Source organism: Cavia porcellus, unplaced genomic scaffold (genome assembly GCF_034190915.1).
Source record: "Cavia porcellus strain 051 isolate PalLab524CR breed Dunkin Hartley unplaced genomic scaffold, mCavPor4.1 scaffold_24, whole genome shotgun sequence".
Lineage (NCBI taxonomy): Eukaryota > Metazoa > Chordata > Mammalia > Rodentia > Caviidae > Cavia > Cavia porcellus.
The window spans coordinates 15,671,503-15,694,894 of record NW_026947507.1 but is presented as its reverse complement, the minus strand read 5'-3'; the positions used below and the strand labels follow the sequence as shown (position 1 = coordinate 15,694,894).

The following is a 23,392-nucleotide window of genomic DNA, read 5'->3' as shown; positions in this document are numbered from 1 at the left end:
AGAGTTTTAGACTCCAATTATAAATGGCATTTATATTCAGCCTCCCACATATCCACCAAAATGTTAAGGCTTTTAGACCTATTTTTTCCATAACCAATATTTTGAATGAATTAAAAGTTTGAGAGAGATTTTTCTAGGATTTTGTACTTTACTTGAGAACAGACTGTATTAGAGATACAGATATAAATATACACATATACACATTTAATTTTCATCCTAATATGCATACAGTGAAACATAAATGTATCTACTCTCTGCCAGTTAGTTAGTTGATCTTGGAATAAAATTACATCTTTGATAGCAGTTCTTTCATAAGCAAGATGCAAATGAAAATGCCTAGCACACTCTTTATGAGCTTTGCAACACTCTGGCCACTAACATACAGCGGGTATACATATTTCTCTGTCCTCCATTTCTAATTTATCCTTTTGTCTACATAATAGTGATGGTTAGGAGACATGGATGAGGACAAAGGGTTGACATGAAGGTGTTAGGTCTGAGAAGAGTAGAGGAAAAAGAGGGGAAAGGAAGGAAGGAGTGGAGAAGGAGAGGAAGGAGTGGTGGAAAGGAGTATAAAATATAAGTAACCTTTATTTCGGGAATGCGGGGAGAGCCCCTCCCCCCCCCCCCCCCCCCGGCCCCGGGGCACAGCATCTCCACCCCGGCCGGCGGTCTCTCTCTGGAACACACTCTCCCTTTCTTCTTCTCTCCAACACGTGGAGTGAGGCCCATAAGTAGCCTCTGTCTGGGGCGGACCCCAAGGGGCATTAGGGATGTACAGGTATTTCATTGGCACACGTTTGGTGCCAGGGACAGGTTATTAGGGATGGGGGTATAGGGTTACAGGTAAATCTATAGGGGCGGGGGAGGCAGGAGCCCCCTAACTTGGTTGAGGCTTTTCCTGGTTAAAGTGTCCAGTCTGGGCCAGCAACTCTTTCAGAAAGAAGACCCAAAAGTATTGCAGATATTGCAGGAATAGTAAATAAACCTTGTTAATGTATAGACAAAATAATCATGAGGCCCTGTCTCTGTGAAGAAGAAAAAAATGTGTAAAAGATCTTTAAAACCATTAACATTAAAAAATCAAGAAACTAGAGAAATAACTTCTTTTTGTCTTGAAGCATCAGGATCTACTGTCTTTGAAGCTTTAATAAATAGATATACTTGGTTGATTATTTTTATAATCAACAAATTGGCAGCCCACACTGTTTGCTTTATATTAATTACACTTTATATGTCTTGTTGTTAATGAAAGGTGAACTCAATAAATGTTATTCCTATTCAATGGTAGGTGTGCCATGGAGACAAACTGGAGAGTCAGGAAATCCAACATCATTTATAGTGATGAAAATGATAGAAAATGCTCTGGTTTTTGCACAGCCAACTCAGAAACGCATACAATACAAACATTCAAAAATGGATATTCTCTTCCAGCTCAAAATTTCAATCAGAGGCTTAAATGCATAGCTAGCATGCTTCTCAGGTTTGTAGGTAATGTGAACTTGTGAAAAATAATTTAAAGGCTGGCAGTATCTAGGTTCAAAGAGATCTGCACAGGCTTGAATATCAGGTATTCCCTCTGAGAAGAATTACAGTCTTCAACTTGCATTCCTTCTCCCTCCAAAGAGTTAAGTAAGTTTTAGGATGTAATCGATAAGACTTTGCAATAATGTCTGTGAAAATCACATTTAGTTGATTATAAATTTAGTAATTCTGGGGCCAGAGATAAAGTTCAGAGGTACAATGCCTGTCTGGCAATCACAAGGTCATGAGTTTGATTTTCTGAGAAAAAAAAAAAAAAAAAAAAAAAAAAAAAGCAATCAAAGAAACAAAAAGCAAATTTAGTAACACTAACATGTGTGATAAAGTAACAAATATCACATTAACGTGTCACATTAATAGAGGCATGACATAAAAATCAAAGAGATGAAAATCCTGTAGCCTCCTCTGGAGGAGTGTATTCAATTCTAAGTACGTTGTATCTAAGTGTTTACACACTTGCTGCTTCCAGACAAAAGGTGTGATATGCCTAAGTGGGTGGCAAACAATGCCACATGTGAGGCTGCTGAAGAAAATACCAATGATAAAATTCAGTGGGAAAATTATAGCAATTTTAAAAGACTGAAAAGGCTAACATCTGGAGAAGGACACATGTACTTCTTTGTGGCAATCCAAAAAATAGAATCACCCCTAACGGTGATGGATGTCATTTTTTTTTTTTCTCTCCTAAACAGACTGTAACATTGTAGTTGAAAAAATGAACGAAGATTAACTCACCACCAGCTGATAGGACTCAATCAGATATTTAAAGACAAACCTATTAGAGAGAAGTGGGCAAGGCATCTTGTCTAGTATTAACTAGTAAGTATTCATTAGTAAAGCATTAACTAGAGGAATGGGAAGATAGTAACTTTTTTTGTTTACTATGACTCACAGTAGGGAAGAAATTACATATTATGAATAGCTGTAACAAATAAAATGATTACAATAATGTTTATCTTTATTCCACATAATTCACCCATATGTTGGATTCTAGTCAAGTTTAACAGATTTAATTTGTAATGCTATTGTGTCTTCCCTAGGTTGATTTCATGTTTCAGTAATGCATTGCAACTCACAATCTAGAAAATCCTGGCCTGAATGGTCACTTCTAACTCCATGGTTCCATTACTCTGTTCCATGCACTGGTGAGAAAAAACATGGTCAAGGGTGTGAAACAGATGTTTCTAAGTGACTGCCAGTGATAAGCAAATGGAGCAACATTATGAGTTCTCAAGGACCCGTCACTATTTTGACTTCAGTTTAAAGTTACAATTTTAGGAATAAATATTTTTTATGTGTATAAACATACATAACCTACTGTTAGTCAATAATTTTATTTATCATAAAGTCTGAGACAAAAACGGAGGGGATGGAAAGGAGATTTCTCACAACTTTTTACTAATTCTATGTAATAATTTTTACCACTTACAAGAAAAGCATAGAATAATAAGAATATATGGTTGGTGGACAAAAGAAGAACAGAGAAGTCAAAGATCAGTGTCTATAAGCTCTTAGAATAAAAAGAGAACTAGAATGTAAGACTAAAACTCTACTCATAACACACTAGCTACAGACTAGTGCCTAGGGATTTACATACTTTATCCCTGTATTCACACTAGAAATACCTTAGACAATGAAAAGGAGGCCTAGAGGGAGAAGGAGACACACACAAAACCCTGCAGTCAGAATGTGGTGTCATCATTATATGTTGAAAATATTACAAGACAGAGTAGAGGCTTGGCTGGGTCTTTATGGGCCTCATTTCTTTCATCCTTGGGATTTAGGATGGGTAACTTCTCTGGACTGAGAGTTTTCTGGAAGAATAAAGCTAAAAAGAAAACTGCTGCAAGTGATGCAATATGGGCGGCTAGTTGAACACAGCTTTCTAAATGCTTTATTTGGTATTACTGATTTTGAATTCTGTTTCTCTTAAAAAGTCTCTTTTTCACCAAAAGTTTGGATGAAACAAAATCCACTCCTCACAGTAAAACAAAAAATACAGATTCTCCAATGTAGCTATTTTCTACACACATACACACGCACATGCACACACACACCACACACGCACAGACACGCACGCACACACACACACACACACACACACACACACACACACACACAGCACAGCTGCAGTGTAGTTTGTGGCCATGGTTGAAAAGACTGAGAACCTGGACAGGTTGATCTCTCTGTGTCATCAATCAGATGTTCATACACTTGAGATGTTTACACTCTATAAATTTCAGTTGCTTCCATTTTGTAAATCAAATGTTTATTGTATATTATCAAGAAATATATGTAGAAAGGACATATAAAACTGTCATCTTCACTGGTTTACTTAGTATAATCAAATTTGCACTTAGTAGTATCATATGCATGTGTTTATAGCCTCTATTTGTTCTTATTTTCATTTGCCTTTATATATAATAGTAGACAACTCCTCTACTCAGAAATGCATGCTTTATTCTCTCAACAAAGGAATGAATTGCTCTGGCTAGCCTCTTAGTAATTTCTAGGTGTTCTTTTAAATTTATAGCACCCTGGCTAGATCTGACCTTCCATTAGTCACTGCGGATAGATTTAATTTCAAAGACAACTCTAAATATGCAGAGCTGACTGAACAAGTTGGTAAGAGGAGATTCCTGATCTACCTTTGGCACCCCTTAAAGCCTTGCTGAACACTTTTTTTAGCCATGTGGCCATCGCTAATGACCTGACTGCTCACCTGCCCATGCCCGGCTTCCTGCCCACCTCACAGTCACCAGCTGCCCTCTCTAGGCCAACAAAAGCAAAGAAGTTACCACAGCAGAAAATGACCTAGGGACTTGGCTGCAAGTGGTCACTTAAAGAGTTGGCGCCATGTGTGGCCTTCCTGGAGGTGTCAGGCCGTAAGCACATGCAGCTGTTTCTGGTCTCTATTCGAAGTGGCGTTAGGACACAGAAGCAGTGAAGATCTGGGAGATGTCTCATCCCTTTGAAAGGGAATTTCTTGTCCCAGCTCCAAGCCTGAAAATCATTTCTCAATGATAGTACAGGAATTGGTATTTTTATACTCACGGAAAACTCATAGCCATAAATATCACCGTAGAAATTACTGAATTCAAGGGTGCAAAGTGGGCAATTTAACAAATAGACGAAACAAGCCGGATAATCAAATATAAACATAATGTGAGTCTGTGAGAAGGAATTCATGTGTGGCAAGTTGGTGGCAGAGTGTGAGGATACAGATGACATAACCTAGAAAGGATGAACTACCGGGCATGCTGGGACACAAACAAGAAGGAAAGGAAAGCAGGAGGAGAGCCACGTCCAGCTGCAGGGCTGTCCATGATACAGGCATCCCTCTGCATCTGTGGTTTCCACATCCAGGAGTCCAATTAACCACAGTCAGAATTTTCTTAAAATTGCGCCTCTACTAAACATGCAAATTTTTATTTTCCTTTACATTATTTCTTAAATGATACAGTATAATATTTATCAGCATATCTAGAGTGCACAACACCAATATGGAGTTCTACCTTGACCTGTGTACTCTGGCTGATAATGATGTGTCAGTTTTGGTCATCCTTTGGGATACATATACCCCACTAATGCAGGATGCTTGTTAGCAGGCAAGGCTGTGGACAGAAAAGGGGTGTGGGAACCTTCTGTACTCTCCCCTCAACTTTACTGGCCTAAAAATAATCTATCAAAAAAACCTGACCTAGTCATCCAGCTGTGGGTACAGGTAGCAAGACAGAAGTTACCTGTACCTGACTGTCTTGTTACAATCAAGCAGATCTCTCTTCTTTATGGGAAGGTCTGGAGTAAAGCAAGAAAATCAAGATGGTAAGAGGATAGGTATGTGGGCTCCTAAATGTTGGTGAGGGCAGGAGAACAGAGCTTGTGGGAATTCTCCTCAATCCTGTGCTCTGCAGGTTGAAATAACGTATCTCTCATCAGGAGCCCAGCTTGGTTCTCAGCTTTTTGGTGGCAATGATGGGGTTTCCTTTATAGGCCTAGCATACAGTACCCACCTAGCCAAAGGAGGGTAAAGGAGACCACACTAGAACCAAGTCTTTGCCTCAGAGTGAGGTCAATATTGGAACTTAGTCAAGTTCTCTTCACACAAGTCCAAAGTCAGTTGGGCATCCCACAGGTGTATGGTAGGTTATAGACGGAACTCCCTGAGGAAGGAGAGCAATAACACCAGTTATTTGCACAGAACGAAGCACTGGCCAAATCACTAGTGAGTCATAAGGTCTTATAAGCAGTATTTGCTCTGGGCCACGCACTAGCCATGACCGCTTACCACTTCCCTTTGACCTCCATGGTCTTCATTAAAACCTGAAGGCACTTTCAAAACTCTAACATAAATAAAAGTATGATTGTTCGTATAGTAAAACTTTGTGATACATGTATATAAAACTTCTTTCTTCTTTTCTCCAGTTTTATTGGTAGATTGCAAAAGCAAAACACTCAAATTATCCTCCAAAAGAGGCCTGAAAAGATGAAAAACTTCAGACATATCTTTAAAGCAGATCACGTGTGAAGCACGGAACAGTGCTTCTCCTTCAGCAAACTGTTCTGGCCCAGAGGGAGAGTCAAGGTCCCTCAGGCAGCAATGCAGAGCTGCTGAGGTTGGGACCTCCTTGATATCTACCTGCTGCTAACAAAAACACAGAAAAACCTTCTCTGCTGAGAGTCAGCATCCCCCAGTTGATATGCTTCTCAGAGAGGGACAACGCTTTTCCCCTGCCAGGGGTTCTCAGCTGAAATTTTAGTACCAAAATCCTTTCTGGCCCATCCCCTCCAAGAGCAGCAGCTGCACGGGCTGCATAGAAACTAAAGCTCTGAAGGAGCTGTCAGGTGCTTTAGAAACTAACCGATCCTTGGCTGGAAATGTCTCCAAGTACACTGTTTATTTCCTATTCTTTCCTAAGTGCCAGCAGCATTTCCTCTTTTCCTGCTGTTTAATCCAAGGTTTTAGTGACAAAGCAGGTTCCATCCACTTTAGCACTCTGCCTTAATCAGACTTGGAGCTACCTGCTTCACACTTGAGCAGCACTTGAGCAGGGGGCTGGAGGGTGTTAACCAGAAATTTCGTGATTCGTCCTCATGGCCCTCACTGTCAAGTATGACCAAGCTGGAGCGAGCATTCCGAACAAGAGCAGCTTCTGACTTGGAAAGCCGTAACTTTCAGATGATGCCCAGCTCTTGCTGCTGCCCCTGATTCCAGAAGCACCCTCCACCGCAGCCACAGGTCACACTTGTCACCCTTCTTTACTTCTTCTGAATATCCGCCACCCTCCTTCTGTTCTCTCCAGTCTGCTGAGATTAGTCTGCTTGAGATTGGTAAGGGGCAAGACCAGGAAAAAACAGTATAGGCAACTATGCTGGTTTAAATTGTTTATCTACATAAAACAGAAGAAAACCTGTCTTTCTGCTCTGCCTCCTCTTCCACTTTCTTTTTTTTTTTTTTTTTTTTTTTTTTTTTTTCTGCACTCTACTTCTTTCTCATTACCATCTTCTTCCTCCTCCCCACAAAAAGTCTACTGATTTTTAAGACCCTTCAGAATTCAGGAAAATCCCATTAATATTGTAGTTCAGCTATAATCCAATGAGCTAAAAAGGCTTTTGGAGGAAATTTAGGAGTCAAGCCATCTTATGTAAGGTGAATTGACTTGGGGGGTAGGGTTGAAGTTCCCACCTCCCAAAAATTCACTTATATTTTGAAATATCAACCCATTCCAAAATGGTACAGCTTATAGTTCTGCATGTATTTTGGACGACTTTCTGCCATAGTTAATGAAATCAAGAAAATCCCCAAAGTGCACTGTAGTATCAAGCAGTTGTATATTTTGCTAAATCTTGTTAATCTCTAATAACATCATAAATTTGTTTACTTAGCCTTGCCAGCCTGAGTGATGACATGCAATTGATCTTTGTCTGATGGAGCCTGAAACACTGCCTCAAGACAACACACTGATTTGACACTGGAAAAAGCTTTTGGGGTTAAACGTACCAGGTGTGGACGAGGCAGATGGCATAGCAGCGGTGCCTTGTGTTGTCATGCACATAATCTGATTTCTGAAATGACCTCGAGACACCAATTTGCTCTGCTCGATATCAGGTGTGCTGTGAGGAGCCCTCTCCCTGGGGACCACCAGCACCACTTTTCAGCACTTCTCATCTGTGGGCTAATGGACAGCTTTCTCATCGGAAGTGGCACTGTTTGCTCTTCCAACAGGAAGAAATTGTTAAAATGCTGGTCACTTTAGCAGGCAGCAGGTGTGGCAGTGCATCCGGAGTAGATAATTGAAAAGACTTTGTTTTTTTTTTTTTTTGTTTTTTTTTTTTAAGTTGCAACTTTGGTACCCAACAGTAAATAATATGATTCAGGAATCCTACATATGAACAAGGGCTGAGTTTAATTTTTGTTTGAACAACTGTTGACACCTAGTTTTCCTTTTGTTCCCCAGAAAGTTAATAGATTCTATGTTAAACATTGGAAAAAAAAGAGATAAACTTGTAGTAACACACCACAGCATCATTTTCTTTTCAATGACTATTAACACAACCTTGTGATTGTTTTTTAGTGAATTTTCTACAACATCTAATAGGGTAAGTTACATGAAATGTGTCTATTTTTATTTTGCTGAGAAAATTAACCAGAGGCTTGAGCTGTCTGAATTCAGTGTTCCAAAGACAAAGAATTTTGCAAATCACATACTTTCATCAATTTCTAATACTCAAGTATTCATTTGATAAGTCAAGCAATTGTTTCTAGTTTGAGGAACGGAATTATTGGTGAATTGATAAAAAAATTTAATTTTTAACTACTTGGGTATATCATCAACAGAAACTTTCCATACTACAGATCTTATGATGCAGACTATTAAAGACAAAGACAGTATGTAACTAGTAACAGCTTTAATTATTCTAAGTCACTGTATCAATGGAGAATAATATTATTCCTGAGAATTCTCAACTGTGAAATTTACAGAAAGTTATAGGGATGGAATATCATTTTATTTATTACAAATGAACCACTGTATTCTAGTAAAGAAAAACCCATTTAAAATATTTGACAGGTTTGCATGATGACATATTTTATGAGGGCCACCTCAGATGGTATCTCGGAAAGAATGTTGATTTCTGAATGCTGTACCTTAATTGGAAAATTTATCTCTTGAGGGTATTCAAAGGAAAAAAGTTAGGATCCTGAAAAACTTAGGAAAACTTATCATCTGAAGAATTCCTGAAGGAATTATCATGAAAAGTTAGGGACGAGGGAAAAACTAAATATGCTTTTGGGTACTGAAAACCATCGCTGAAGATGACTCTAAAGTAGCTCTAAATCTAATGATAAAACTACAACCAAAGTCAGAGAGAGGCAGTCAGTAATTCAGTGAAGAATGAATTTTCTAATCTTCACAACTATTAGAAACTGTGTGTATTTGAAAATTATATGGTCTTGGTCACTTTCATTGAAATTTCTGAAATAGCAACAGGCAAAATTCAACGGCATCAGATCAGAGTAGAAGGGACAAGAACTTGGATTGCATCACTTTAGAATTCCTTCCCAAAGGCTAAGTTTTCTCCTTCTAGGTGAATATTTGTTACTTATTCCTGGTGTCTCATACTGCCTTATACTTTTCCAGCTGCTCTCAACAGTCCTCTGACCCTAACTTATCTATATCCCACAGAAGAATTTATTTTCACAGGGAGGAAAACCTAAAGTCAACATTTTCCAAAATAATATTCAGGATGACACTCTTCCCTTTGAAAAACTAAGAGTGTCTTCCACAGTAGACAAGTCACACACGTGTCTAAAATTACATCACGCCAGCCCATGGCGCACTATTAAATGCATCTAAATTCCCCGACTTCCTTTTCAGAATCTGTTTACAAAATGATTCCTAAACACAGATGGAGGCTTTTCTGCCTGCACATTTTAATTTGTGTTTTTATTTATGCACTTCTGATCTTGGTGACGCTTTGTCCTTTAGCTTGATACCAAGTCATTTTTTATACATGTCCTGTGGAAAGGTGGCCCTTGCCCTGCAGTCAACCTCCCAAATCCCTGACACACACACATGCATTTTTTATTGTTCTCACATGTTGCTTAACAGCCTGCGTGATTACTGCTTTAGAGCACAGCAGATGGGTTCTTGCATAGCGGTGAAACAGATGAGATGCTCAAATCGATTGTTTTATCAACAATCAGTTGCAGATAAAAATCATTTTAATGAGAGAAATTAATGGTGTTTGCAAACATGATGTTAATTAAAGAACATTGCTTAGGCGTTTTTTTTGCCTCTTTTTCCTGCACACAATTTTTTGTTACCCATGACATCTTTCATTATTGACTCATGCCCTAAAGAAAAGGCGATTAAAATCTGCTTTTGTTTGATGTAGCTTTTATTGAAGAAAGAAATAGATCTTTCTGAAGCTTCCTGGTGAGATGAAAGTCTAATTATCTCCACAAATGAAAGGAAAAGCTTTAATTAGGCCTGTGCTGAATCTGCGCACTGTGAATTTGTGCATTGTGATGGATGGAGCCTGCATCTCCTCCGTGACTGCCGTAGAAATAATGAAGGAAGAGGAGAGGTAGCCGGCTCCCAAGATTCAGCTGGCAGAGTGGAATTGGAGGCACACCTGGGTTGTGAGCAAGTGCCCAGAGCAGCTGCCACAGGCCATGTTTCAGTGCTGTGCATTCGGCTGTTTTACAGCCTCCCTCTGAGCTTTGATCTCTTTTCAGACAGCAGGGGTCCTAACAAATCAAGCTTTTCATGTTTCACTCAGTTTCACTCTCTTTTGCTTCACCATTCACACTCGAACTCCAAAGAGGATGGATAAAATATTGTCTTTTTCTGAAGCAATTAATGACCAGCAGCTGATGTGATTGAAGTAGGTATTATGCCTTACAAGCAGTATTTTAAGGTTGACCTTAGGGAGGATGCTAGGGAAAGAAATGAATTATTTATTTAACTTTTTAGTTGTTTACTTCCCTGTTTATGATTTTACTAGTCATTTGAGCACAAGGTATGTGTGTTATGTCTGTAAAGTTTTGGAAATATGCTGAAATGTCCACTCGGGTAGAAAGTAACATTTCAATTAATTTAAAGTGCTAATTGTCACATGCGAGAAAGCTAAAAATAACAAATATAGCCAAGTACCTTACTTTGTCCCACTTTTGCCCTGCTGAATACAGTTTTGTCTTTGTTCATGTCACCCCACTGTTGCTAGGAAGGTCAAACTTTGACTTGCTCTCTCCTGGATTGCTGTTAATCTATTCTCTGTTGGCAAACCCAAAAGCACTGCTGACATCAAGCATGATGATGGAACTTATTTCAAACACATTTTTTTTTTTTTTTGGCAAGGTGGGGGTAGGATGAAAAAAAGAGACCTTAGGAAGGAAGAAATGTCCATAAAATTGAGTAGAACACAGCCAATTTGACCTCCCCACTGGCACCTCCCGTTTTTTAGTCAGAGATTCTTATCGTGATAGAATTAATTTGATTGAAAGTTTTAAAAAATTGTCAAACCAAAATCAAGAGAAAAAAGAAATCACACATGGAATGTGTCATTTTCATATACTTAAGTAAGAATATAAAGTAGAAAATTTCTTTTATGACCACTCCCCACCCCCAAAAATCCTTATCTTTAGGCAACTCTTCTACAGAGGTCAAGATTAGGCAGTAATGCAGTGGAAAATGGTTAAATTCGCTGAGACAATTACCAAGGTGAAGATCTGCCTTCTTTCCTAGGGAATGAAAAACTTGAAAGTAGTGTTTTCTTGGAAGAATAGAAGGTATCAGTCTCTTAAAATGATGGAAAAGATTTGATGGCTAACATGAAATTATTCTTTTTCTTTTTTACAAAAACAATTTTGATTCACTAAATTTCTCTGTAACTAATTTTTGGGTCTGGATTCAACAGTGGCCACTCCTTGTCCCTTGTGAGAAAGCTTTGCAATCTTACAATCTGTGTTTAGTCCTAGGGTGTGACCTCTCCTGTTTTTAGATGCATCTCAGAACTGACCTTCTTGCAGGTGTTTGGCTCCCTGCCAGTAGCCCTTTATTAAAGTAACAATCAGGAATGAGAATGGACAGAACAGAACCTGACAGCTGCATTGATCTAAATTCACACTGAAATGTTGTCTGTTATGGCCAAAACAATGCATAGGGAGAAGAGGTTTGCAGAGGTGATGAGATTGAGGGGTATCTCTAGGAAGAAACTATGCAAATTTGGAAGATTGGATGAAATAAAAAAAAATTCACTGAGTGGCAAATGTATGACTGAGACTGAGTCCTCCTCTTAAGTCATAAATGCCTAAGGAAGTGTAAGAACTTTCTTAACTCTGTAATTTATTTCAGTGGAGTAGAGCATCACAGTTAAATAGTACAATAAAACTAAATCTGAACGCCAGAGAACAGATGCCAGCAAAACCCCCTAATTAAATGCTCACTTTCCTCCTTTCAAGCTTTATCTGCGTCAACATTCAATTTCACTCAGTAGAGCTTAGCACCAGCTCTTCCATATGTGAGTTCAGCAGTGATATAAATGTCTTATGTGGGTGTGTGTACAATGCTTATCGTGTGAGGTGGAAATAGTGATGTGGTATCATCGTGGAGCTCTCGAGACCCTGAAAAGTTAGACTACATCGATTGGTTGTTGAGTTTCACAGCAGAAAATATTATTAAATTGATATTCTTCCTTTTAAAAATGTTTACAATGTTTAGTTCACTTACAGTGAATGTCAAGATGTGCTGAACATGTAGGAAAGATAATCTGAGGTTAAAAAAAAAAAAAAGAACGAAAAGAAAGGCACAGTCTTTGGACAGTTCCCTATCTCTTCCATCAAAGCATCTATAACTTTATGTTCTGAGTCCTCCTAGGTTCTCCAAAAAATGAAAGTGTTTTGCAACAGTAATAGTAATATAAAAACATTTATTCTAATAAATAAAACCCATTAAAGATAGATCAATTAAAATTACTGAATAAAAGATATTATAACCACTTTTAGAAAGAAAAAGGAAGAATAACAAAAAAAAAAAAATGAGAGATGTTACATCCTAGGAAAGAAAACAGGGATTAGGATTTGTTGTCAAAGAAGGATTAAGAACAAGAAAACCTTCCGGAATGTATTGTAAGTCATGAGGACATTTTCCTTTCATAAAAGTTTGGAAAGATGAGATCAGTTTATGCGAAACTGATAATCCTAAAGAAATTCACACTTCTCACTGAAAAGTACTATTTTGGAGCTGGTGGTCCATGTTTTCTAAATTATCTTAATTATGATACATTTTGAACTATGATGTTTGTATCATTTGTATCCAGAACTAAAATCTGCAATGGTAATACTTCTGAGTCAACTTTTTCTCCTTCTTTACTAGAACTAGGTTCATTAATAAATAAATATTTACTTTGAAGAGTGAAGAGAAAGCAAGCATTAAAGTATAGTCAGCTCTTTGTACCCATGGCTTGTGCTTCTTTGGATTCAACCAACTTTAGATTTGAAAATATTCAGAAAAAAATCACAATTGTACTGAAGATGTACAAATTTTTAAAATAATACAGTGTAACAAATATTTACACAGCATTCCCATTTTATAAAATACATATATAATCTAGAGATTATTTAAAATATACTGGGGAATGTGCTTAGGTTATCTGAAAATACTATGCCATTTTACAGAAAGGACTTGAGTGTCCACAGGTTTTGGGTTTCCTCCAGGGGGGGGGTCTAGAACTAATTTCCACGGGTACTGAGGGGGAACTGTGATTAAAATGTCATAAGGTTTTGAGTTTGGAGCTGAAAATGAGGGACACCAAGGAATTACACAAGGAAGAGAAGAAAATCTCATCCTAGATTCAACACCAAACAGTGCCTGGGCCTGGGGATATAACTCAGTGGCACTGTGCCTGCCTGGTAAGCACAGGGTCCTGAGTTTGATTCCCTGTATGTAAAAAACAGAAAGTAGTACCTCTGATAAGGAAACTGTCCATGAGCAGACAACTGCTATGACACCCATTCAGTTGAAATCATAAAAGAGAGATATAACAAGGCAATTTACATTGAAAAATAGACTTAATTGCAAAGCCTTATAACGGCCATGGTTGAGCATTCTGGAATCCCCCTTCCCTAGATAAAGGAATTTACTCAGAGGCTCCCAGCCTGGGCCAGTGGTAACTGGAGTCAGAGGCTCTTCGCCTGGAAGAGCAGGACAGTAGGAGTACACTACATGGCATAGCAAGAATGCACAGCCTGCTTCTTCTCTGTGCAGGAGACAGCTGTTAGGATTAACAAGTTCCTCTTTAAAAACAGAAACCCTCTATCCTTACTCCAGGAACATCATCTGCACCTTGCTCTGGTGATTTGACTCGGTATCTTAGAATTTGGAAACCATTCCTATATAAATTTTACTTGCTTACTCATTTGCCTAATTGAAAGGCCAGCAGGAAAGAACTACTCAATGAATCAGTGAATATAAGACATTTTTAGAAGCAGCAGCTCTGAGAACTATGAGACAGGGGCAGTCAGGGGAAAAAAAATGGATGACTATGTGTAGTTCAAGGATCAGAAATGACAGGGGCTGTGAGGCAGATTTTCAAAAAGATAAAAGGTTATAATGCAACAGAGACACAATCAGCCTACACCCAAGTGCTGCACAGACCTGTGTTAATTATCTTTCCAGTGCCCCTACTAATGTGTTGGGTAGGCACCAAGAATCATGCTCAGTTTTAAAATCCTTCAAAAAACTCTTCATCAGCTTCAGGATGGAATTAAATGTCATCAACAAAATCCTATGAAGTCTTCTAAGCAGTCTGTCTCTCACTTTCTTCTGTTTTTGCTTTTCATCCCTCACCCACTTGAAACCAGTATTGCAGAAGTCCCGGGTTCCTTGGGTCCATCTTTGATATCCATGCTGCCCTTACTAAGCCACCTTCTCCAGGTTCTCAGCCTTGTGTCCAGTCTTCCTTCCCTTACAGAGCTCTGTCTTTCCTTCTTATTTTTCGTTGCTGTCATCTGTTTCTCTAAAACAGTCTATCATCTTCCCTTGAGACCACAGACTATGTAACTTTTCACTACATTCCCAAAGCTTTATACAGTATTTGGCAATGGAAACAACCCAAATCTTTTTTTCTTAGTAAGAAAATACCATGTAAGAATGAAGGGAGGTATGTAATGGATATGTCTTTATTATGTACAGTGTATATTTATGAAATATTATAACACAGATCTTCATACTGTCTGGTGGTTAGGTTATAGTTTCCTTTTTTACATATCAAGTATGAAAGTTCTTTTTGTTTTGGTAATGTTCAAATCTCACAATGATCTAAATTTGACTTGACTGTCAACCTATTTATCAACTAGACTACTGTGCTTCCACCTACATTTGAAACCAGGACGTATTCCTGCTGCAGAGTCTATGGACTATCTTATCTATTGCACTTAAGAGCATTTTTATAGGAAACTACCAAACATAAATAATGAATAGTGAAGTACATTTTACTCTTCCATCATGGTACTAATTTTCCTTCCAGTTCCTATGTAGTGTATCAGGTATACAAGTCTAGACTCATTTAGATTAGAAATAGCCCAGAATGCATATATGACACATATTTATCATCTTAGGATGATTAAGGAGCAGCTGTAGAATGATACTAATTAAGTGTATATGCTTTCTTTTTGAGACTATAGTTTTTTTTGGAAAAGGAAAAATATAAGGAAACAAATAGGTGAGGGCATTTGAATTCATTCAATCTCTATTATAAAGACTATGTTCCTTGAGTTTTCCTCCAACTTACGCATGTGATGAGGATATTCTCATAGTTAAAAAATTTGTATGTAGTATACATTCCTCTAAAATATTTTGTGGCATTGTTTATACCATTTTAAGTTGTTTATTCTTTATCTCTGAGTATCTTTAATCTACTAAACTCCAAAGAGTTTGGAGAGTTCCAATTGCCAAAACTTCAATCATTCATATTTTTTATAGTTGAAGTGATATAAATATTCACATGCAAGGGAAATGTACTCATCCCATCTGCTTTTTAAAATACTGTGGAAATTAATAAGAATTTCTGTAGAAATTATATATTTTATCTTTGTCAGCCAGAAGTAGATTTAAACCATAATTTCCCTAAAAACTTCATAAGATGCTGTCATATTTTGATTCAACTCCTTCAAAATTTACTGTTAAGACTTAGATAAGTTCAGGCAGGTGTGTTGGCATACACCTGTAATCCCAACACTCAGGAGGCTGAGGCAGGAGGATTGCTACCAGTTTGAGGCAAACCTGGGCAAGATAGTGAGTTCAACAGCATCCTAAAGTACATAGTAAAAACTCTGCCTCAAAAAAAAAAAAAAAAAGATAAAAGGGAGAACAATATGATAAATATTTGAGGTGATATGCATATTACCCTGAATTGATCATTTCATACTATATATTCATATCAATATATCACACTGTAACCCTGAAAAATATTAAAAATAAATGCATTTCCTTTGAATTACTGGTGACAATAAAATATCTCAGTGAAATGAAAGAAAAATTTTAACTAGTTTACAGAAGGTAGGTCTGGAAAAGGAAACATAAAAAAAAAATTTCATTGCAAATGTGTGGCCAAATAAAAGATTGTAATCAGTAATATCAAATCTCGTTCCACAGTACACCCAAAATTTTAAAAATTGAACTATTTAAGAAGGAAACCTTCCCCTGATTTTAAAATAAAAGCATTTAAATTAGCCTCTTTGAATCTTTAAAAAAAAAAAAAACATATCAGTTATTTAATTAGGTTCTTGGTAAGAAATTTAGAATAGTAATTTGTGAGGTAAACTCCATTTGTCAAAACAAAACTGGATCTTGTATAGCCCTGAAGCTGAGGAACAGCTTTGATTTTTAATAAAATCTGTGAATCCACCGCTTTCTGATCGACCTTGTGTTGTTCTGAAATCTGGTATCTTTCTTTCTCCATGTTGAAAATCTCACCCTGCTGGTGTCCAGAAGTAAGCATCAGTGAGGTGTTTGGGGATTTTCACATTGCTGATATCAATTTTTGCAGAGGTAGTAATGATAAATTTCTAGTGTGTTCTGTGCAGAGGAATGTGATTAAGGTTAAGAGGCCCAGTCCCAAATAGCAAGCCACCGGGCAGCTGCTTCAGGAAAACCATTTTCTTGCCTCTGTGGCACCCAGTGAGAATGATCGAGCTGGTCACATGCTGATGAAAGGTTTTTTGCTGTGGATTTTTTTGGACCCATCTTGAGTTGAGACGTATGTAGGCATTTTTGAAGCTAAACTACCTGGGTACCACCATTCTTTTCACCACCAGCCGGTTTCATGTCAGAAGTGAGAACCTTCACCTTCTTTTTCTTCCCAGTCCTGGAGTTGGCAGCTGTGTACTTTCTCTTGTACAAAGCCTTTTTGGAATACACAGCAGGTAGGAAGTATCTACCAATTCCTTGAACCAGCACAGGGTTTTGGCTGCAGTGCGGCTGCCCCTTCTTAGGCTTTTTAACGTACACATTACCCTCTCTACCAGTGCCAGCCTTGTTGGCTTAGAATTTCTTCAATTTAGTAACTGGCTTCTCAGTTTCTTCACCTGCCATTTTGGAGAATGGAAAAGTGCGCCCCCTTAAACATCATCCTAATTCTTGCTTTCTTATTCCTATAGATGTTCCAACTTAAAGTTTATACTATTTAAATATGCTCTAAATTCAGCAGCCTACAAACCCACTACTTGAGGTAGATTAATGCTTAGTGAGGTAGTAATTTCTATGCAGCATTAAAAGTTTTATTTTCTTATAATCTGCACTAAATTTGTTTTTAACTGAGCCGTAAACAAATATAAGTCACTATATATATATATATATATATATATATATATATATATATACTAATGTGGTTAAAATGTGATGCTACCTTGTTTTGCTTTTTGAAGAAGTAAAGCTGTTATAAAAAAATAGTTTACTATAGCCAGATATAATAGTACACACCTGTAAGCTCACTGTTCTGGGAGCTAAGGCAGGAGGACAACAATGTCTAGCCTAGCCCAGGCAACTTAGTGACTTAGAGATGCTATCTCAAAATTTAAAAAGGATTGTCTGAAGGTGTAGCTCAGTGCAAAGGCCCTGAGTTTAATCCCCGCTGAGGGAAAAGATAAAAAGGTTTTTGCTCATGGACTAAATTAATCTGAATATTTAAAAAAATACCTCAAGTACACCAGTTGCAATACTGTTATTCCATAACAGATCCTTCAGTTGTAATATATAATAAGAAATCAGAGTTTGGAAAACAGTAAATATTCTCACTGCTTCAAACCCTTAAATAAGCCTTTTGACAACAGGGATATGAGTCTAATTTTTAACTCAGACTAATTCTGCAATGCTGGTCTATGTTACTATGAGGAAATAAGATTTGTAATTACATTTTTAAAACTATAACAGCAATGAAAAAATATTTAAAATGTAAAGTTTTGGTTCACTGATTTCTCAGTGTTAACCTTATTAACATTATATTGAAAGTGCCTGGTTTACAGGACAGGCTCACAGCATTTAACACCTGTGTTCAAGTCGGTCAAATCTGTACTATTGTTCTAAATTTTCTTATAGAAAAATGAAATAAAATTACTGGCAAAGGGTTATATCACTTTCTTGAATTAGAAAAAAATGGATGACAGATTTTCTTTTTAATAATAACTCAATATTAGAACATTCGGCTTTGCAAAGGTGTATAAAAGGGCTATTCTTTAATGAGTGTAATGGTTGTCTATGGGCTTTGGTGAGGAAGCGCCTGTGGACATGTCAGGAGTAAGGTAGGGATTCTCCCCTCTTTGGCTTCTCTGAAGCTCGAGAGCCAACTGCCATTGATGAGTAAGGAATCCTCAGTCCTGAAACTGCAACCAAGTCTGAGAAAGAGATGAAACCGTCTGCCTTGAAAGGGTAAACCTACATCTCAGAGTGTGAATTGAAAACAATTTAATAAACATTCTGCTATTTACTAGTGAAAAGTCTGGGGCATGGTGGCCACTTGGGAGAGCTGAAGAGAGAGTTAGTATTCACTCGGAGTCCCAAACAACACAATAAGAATTTTCTATACATTACGGCTCTACATTGCAACAGGCTTGTGAGGCAGGGTCTGGATGTCCCCACTTTATAGATTAGGTAACTGAAGCCAGGAGAAATCATAAGAATTTCCTACGGACACACACCACTGACACACACACACACACACACACACACACACACAACACACACAAGGGAGTCAGGACTGAAGTTTTTAAATCAGCTTCAAGTTAAAGCCAGTAATTAAGTGTATGATAATTTTATAACTATGCAACTAACATTCTGTAATATGCAGTGGAGCTTGGTCATGAAATGTTTTAGCTGAAAGTGATGAAGGGATCGTCTCTATTCACTCTGGGCTGGTATTTTGCTCGTTGGATGCTGCCATTTCTTACCATATACTCTTTACCTTGTTCATTGCAAGGGGGCTGGAACAGGCCCAGAAGGCCTTCTTAATGTTATGTTTACAGAACTCACTGCAGATCACTGTCTTACTCATTTGCTCAATGCCCACCCTTTAATGTACAAGTTTCTAAAACATTTCCTTGGGCCCTTCTCCAACATGCTTTGGAAAATATCTGTCCCTAATAACCCAAGAGTGATTTTTCAATAGCTTGTCGTCTCTTCCTGTTTTCTGCTTGCTGCTTATGTGTTCTGTCCCACTGTCAGTGTCCCCCCAGAAATGATGAAAACAAACTTTCAAATGTACCTTTCTGAGCAGGATAATAAATCCTAAATTGTTTTTGGGTACAAAACAGAACACCACCTTAGTCTTTAAAATACACATCATGATATTTTTCTCCAACACTGTGAAATGCTACTTTGCTTGTTGTAACTCAGTGGTTTTGCTGTTTTCCATTTTCTCCCCCACAGTTTATATGCATAGACATGATGAGAAATTGTCTTCAATCTTATAAATAAAGAGCTAAGTTCCAGGGAATCTTACTGTATATGGTTAGTCCGTCCGTCTCTTTTACCACATCACTGGAACCTCTCATTTGCCACAACCAAAGCTCACCATTCTTAAAAGTAGTTATCCAGATTTAATGAAGGGTAGGGATTATGAGGGAGAGTTACTGAGATCCCAGGGCAAAGACAGAACAGTTTGGAAGACAGAAACCTGAACCTTAGGGGTGGGGCCCTGGGTGGGGAATGGATGGGGGTTAGGGGGTGGGAGGGTGTTCCCTTTTTAGCCTAGAGAAAACCTATTAGTTTCTGGATGTCAAGGTTCTATCAGGCCCTCCTCCAGTGAAATGCACCATCTATCCAACTGTCTCTGAGTGCCTCTTTCCCTTCTGAGTTTCATGTTCGTGACCCTGTCTTAGGAGCCAAGCTAAGATTCAAAGAATCAGGTGACACAACCAGGGCACCAAACAAAGAGGCACCAAAAAAGTAGTGCCAGAAAAACTCAGAAGACAAAGCAACAAGCAGCTTGAATTCTAACCTGGGTGAGGAGTGCACAGCCTGGACAGCTTAGTTCTAGTCACTAAATAATTGTACTTAGTACTTTATATTGGCCTTTTATTATGTAGGAAGGCAGATTCTAATCTTTGCATATGAACAGTTTCATTTAACACCTAGTAGCATTTACTATTATTTGTTTCATAGGCAAGGAGGCTACAAGATTCATGTATCTGCATCCTGACTCTACGGTTTCTACATTCAACCTAAACCTCGTTTTGTACAGTATACAGCATAGACATCCTAACTTCCCTTAGATTCCTAGGCCTGTGCTCTGGTTTGTGCATAACAATGTATTCAGTGGCCGAAGAGCACCAATTGTATTCTTAACAAGTGTAACCTGGAAAGAGGAAATCAGAAAAAAATCAGGGAGAAAGGGAAGCCATCTGAATCAGTAAGAGATGGAAGAAAGTACAGTTATGGTGCAAGATTATTCTAGAAACAGTTGATTAGGCCATTTCAAGTCATGACCCTCTTTTAAATTTTATTGTATGAGAAATTTACATTATATCCATTAATACCTAGTCCCTAGAATAATATGTGCAATGCTTATTTCAGAATCATTAACCTTTTCTACGGACAAAACAGTTCTTATTAGAGGAGACATTGCCATACTACAAATTTATATATATATATATATATATATAAATGGGATGACACCAAGATTTTACTAACCATGAAAAGAGAGCAAAAGCTATATTGGCTCTGCAGGCAGGGCCTCAACTCTGCAAAATGCCTGTTACCCATTATTACAGAAATGCTACAAGACTCAGTATTAACACAAAAGATAACTTTGCATGCAAAAGCTTTCATAGAGTTTATTTCCCTAGCACATTCCAATTGTATTACAATTGGTTTACTCATTTATTTTCCAATAACCAGAAAGCTCTTTCTACTTCACAACTGTATCACAAGAGTGCTGATGTCTGAACCGCAGGGAGCAATCTGAGAGGCTCACATATACGATGCTGTGTACTAAATTCGCTCCCACATGAGGGTTTGCAAGCGATAATAGGATAACTCTCTACTTTTATCAAGTGTGTCCTTTCTCTTTGATTTGCTTCAGTTTGAAAAATATTTTGGTGTGTATTTCAGATCTTACCTCAGAAGCAAGCACTGAATATTATGCTGGGTTTTAATTAAGCCCTTTCCTGCATGCTCAGGTGCACTCATTCAAAGCTATCCATCACATCCAAGCAAATCAGGAGGAGTGTTTAACATGTGTTGAGTAGTAATCTTGTTGTATTTGTGTTCATCTATTCATCAAGGAAGAGAAAAATAGTCGATTTAAAGCAACATGGGAGTGGCAATCTTTGTCTTTACAGCAACTGTTGTATAATTGACCTCCTTTAGCATTTAATTTCTCAAACCTCTTGGAAGCTTAATTTTGAACATCAAAGAGGTACCTGTGGAAGAGACTGTTCCAGACTGGTGAGTAAACAAATTAGAGTTAATAGGGTCATTAGCTTTTGTAGTAAAATTTAGATGGCGTATTCCTCACTAACAGATATATAAACTGTAAGCATGTGGGTTAAAAGGAAGAAAAACTTTAAAAGTGTAGTTAGATCTGGCACTTGACAACATTATATATATTCTTTTTTAGGGGTTTTTCATAGGTTTAGCTAATGCTTAGTTTTTAAAGTGTGACAGTGTTCATGAATAACTCTTCCTAGCCACATGCAATCCATGCTGATAAATAAATTCCTGCAGGTTCAGGAATTACAGATCTCTGTGGTTGCAGCAACACAGTGAGAATCATACTCCACTATCCAGGGTGCCAGTTACCTAACAACGTCCCTAAGTTCTAATTGCCCATAGCACTATGTCGACAGAGATCTGTTTAAACACACTGAGTAATTCATGAAGATGTAAGGGCCGATGATTAATAAAAGAACTTGATTTGCACTAAACTCCAACACTGATGAGAAAAAAAAAGAGATATGTTTAATATAAGACAAAAGCAAATATTTGTTAGATTTGACAAAGGAGATATGCAGCAGCTACTTAGACTGGAAATCTGCAGCTGGGCAAGCACATCCAGGGGTAAGCCACCTCCTTACCGTACAAACTCATTGTACCAGCAGGGTATGGGAAGGGAGAACAGTGCTAAAGTGAAAGAGAGAGGGAAAGAGAGATATAGACAAAGAGAGAGAGAGACACACAGAGAGAGAGAGACAGAGAGAGAGAGAGAGAGAGAGAGAGAGAGACAGAGAGACAGAGAGAGACACAGAGAAACAGTCAGAGAGAGAGACAGAGAGACAGAGAGAGAGAGACAGAGAGACAGAGAAAGAGAGGGAGAGACAGAGAGAGAAAAAGAGAGGGAAGAGAGGGAGAGAGAGACAGAGAGAGGGAGAGATAAAGAAAAAAGGAAAAGAAAGAAAAAGGAAAGGAAAGCAGTGAAGCAGGGATAATGTGATGGTTTGCATTTTCACTTATGTCTGGAAAGTGCTGAATGTAACTTACCTATGAATGAAGATTTGAAATGTAATTTCTAATTTACTGTCTCATTCCTGAAAAATGCAACTTATTTAGGTGCTGTTGTAGCTTTTGTATAATTAATACAAATCATTTTTAGACTAAAATTAGTCTTTTTTATTCCTTTTTGTCTTTTGTCATCTCTATCAAAAGAAAAATGTTTATTTCCCAGTGCTGCTTGTATTAAAACAAAAGACACATAAATTTAAAACAAAAAAAATCATATATAATTATGATTCCCTGAAGTTTTTAGGCAAAATTATTATGTTGGGTTAAAGTGCTCTGAGATTGTAATGATGATATTTTTAAAAATTTGCTTATCAGTGATTGCTACTTTTTAATTCAGTATACAAGCAATCATTTTTGTACTTATGGAAATTAAAAGTCATTACTTCTAAAGTAATACATTGTTGAATTTTTAAATTATTTTTGACTAGAAAGAGAAATGTCAGCTGTTGAATTCCCTGTGCCAATGCTACTAAGACATAGAAATAAAAATACTACAATAAGCAAGTTTTGTTGAGAGCAAATCTCAGAGAACAGGTTTAGTAAAGCTGCCAGGAGTCAAACACAGAGTACACCCATATGAGTCCTGCATCACATCGTTGTGTTAGAATTGCTCAGGTCAGAATTTCTTATTTTCCAATATATTAGGAATAAATACTCACCAGAAGCTCAGACCCAGGAGGCTGCCAGTTTACTGAAGTTCATTCTAGGTTCTGGGTCAGCAAATGAAGCATTAAGTTTTCTACAATATGATAGTAAAACTCCAAATCCTGTAGTCTTGTCAAGCTTTACTATCCTTAGAGGGATAAACTCCGAGGAACCAGAAAGGCCTTAAATTTACCACTTGTAAACAGCCT

The 23,392-nt window shown here is 37.7% G+C and overlaps 1 protein-coding gene and 1 pseudogene across 16 annotated transcripts in view; one reads left to right on the top strand and one right to left on the bottom strand.

Annotated features, from left to right (window-relative positions):
- Tenm3 (teneurin transmembrane protein 3) overlaps positions 1–23,392 on the top strand; it is a 2,467,413-nt gene that overhangs the window by 1,295,231 nt on the left and 1,148,790 nt on the right. The window contains exon 1 of one of the 16 annotated variants that reach the window (XM_063234701.1): positions 21,275–21,485. The exons of the other annotated variants lie outside the window; for them this stretch is intronic. The gene's annotated coding sequence lies outside the window, so the exon portion shown is untranslated. Of the gene's footprint in view, positions 1–21,274; positions 21,486–23,392 lie in introns of those variants that run through there. 16 annotated transcript variants of the gene reach the window in all.
- LOC100723638 (large ribosomal subunit protein eL6-like) lies at positions 16,343–17,138 on the bottom strand (annotated as a pseudogene).